This window comes from Tachyglossus aculeatus, chromosome 1 (genome assembly GCF_015852505.1).
Source record: "Tachyglossus aculeatus isolate mTacAcu1 chromosome 1, mTacAcu1.pri, whole genome shotgun sequence".
NCBI lineage: Eukaryota > Metazoa > Chordata > Mammalia > Monotremata > Tachyglossidae > Tachyglossus > Tachyglossus aculeatus.
The window spans coordinates 107355349-107357260 of NC_052066.1; positions in this window are offsets into that span (position 1 = coordinate 107355349).

Genomic DNA, 1912 nt, shown 5'->3' on the forward strand with positions numbered 1-1912 from the left:
TATGAACCTGGAGGGAGGGAGAGAGAACAGGGGCAGGGATGTAGATTTGGGTGTCATCAGCATAGAGATGATAGTTGAAGCCGTGGGAGTGAATGAGTTCACCAAGGGAGTGAGTGTAGATGGAGAACAGAAGGGGACCAAGAACTGACCCTTGAGGGACCCCTGCAGTAAGGGGATGGGAGGGGGAAGAGGAGCCCGTGAAGGAGACTGAGTACAGTAAGCACACTTAGTAAGCACTCAGTAAAGATTGATTGATTGATTGATTGATTGATATACCTAGTGGCAGCAATTATCTCAGAGAAGCAGCATGGTGTAGTGGATAGCACATGAGCCTGGGAGTCATGAGTTCTAATCCTGGCTCCATCACTTGTCTGCTGTGTGACCTTGGGCAAAGCAATTCACTTCTCTGTGCTTCAGTTACCTCATCTATAAAATGGGGATTGAGACTGTGAGCCCCATGTGGGACTTGGGCTGTGTCCAACCTAACAGCTTGTATCAGCCCCAGCGCTTAGTACAGTGTCTGGCACAAAGTAAGCACTTAACAAATACCAACCATAATTACTATTATTATTATTATGGATGAGAATGACTTTTCTCTGTGTGGGTTGTGTGTCAACTCACAGGGATGTTTAGAAACTATACAGACTCAGGGCAGCTCAAGCAAGCATTCATAAATAGAGGGGAAGGAGGGAAGGTTCAGGGGCCCAGTTCACTGTTCTCACTTCTATCTTCTCTTCATTTATTAGTCGTTACTGAGTGCCTACTGTGTGCTGAGTCCTGAACTTGGAACTTACTGTGTGTCTACCACACCATACTGAGGCCTCCTATTGGGGAAGGGGAGGGTCTAAGAGTGAGAACAACTGGATTCTAATCCCACCTCTGCCACTTGTCTGCTGTGTGACCTTGGGCAAGTCACTTAACTCATCTGTACCTCAGTTTCCTCAACTGTAAAATGGGGATTCAATCCCTGTTCTAATAATAATAATAATAATTATGGTACTTGTTAAGCACTTACTCTGTGCCAAGCACTGTTCTAAGCATCGGGTAGGACCAAAGTAATCAGGCTGTCCCACGTGGGGCTCACAGTCCTCATCCCCATTTTACAGATGAGGTAACTGAAGCACAGAGAAGTGAAGTGACTTGCCCAAGGTCACACAGCAGACAAGTAGCAGAGCTGGGATTAGAGCCCATGTCTTCTGACTCTCAAGCCCATGCTCTTGCCACTAAGCCATGCTGCTTCTTTGTCCTAGTTAGACTTTGAGCCCCATGTGGGATAAAACTGTATCTGACCTGATTACCTTGTAACTAATTGTGCTTGACAAATAGTAAGCTCTTAATAAATATCATTTTTTTAAGTGTCACTGATGGAGGAGTTTCCCAGTTGAGAGTTCTCAGACAATACGGAGAGCTACTAGCTAGTACCAAATTCCACAGTGATGTAGGTGGAGTTAATCACCTATAAACTGACCTGCGGCCTCACCAGAGCAACCCAAAGTGCATGGGGGGCAAAGGTGACGAGTTTAATGTAGCAAGAGATTCATTTGAAAGGTCATGCCAAGCATATGTAACACACAAGAGCACACTAAGCTGGTACATTAGACTATGTAGGCTGGAAGGGAAGTGATCAACATCACCCTGCCCTCTGGGCAGCACTCCCGCGAATCGCAGGATATAATGCTGGATGCCTGGTGCTGGACTAGGGTTGAGGGGGTGTCTTTGGGTGTTTGGGTCTCTGTGGATATGGGCCGTTTTGACAGAGAAGCCTCTTTTGACAGGGGTTCTGCTTGGGGACCCAGACAATGTCTCTAGTGCCCTCAGATAAGCGGGGATAGGAAGGAGCCAGGAGATCTGATCCAGGCCAGTACCCACACACAAAAAAATGCTATTTGTTAAGCGCTTACTATGTGTAAAG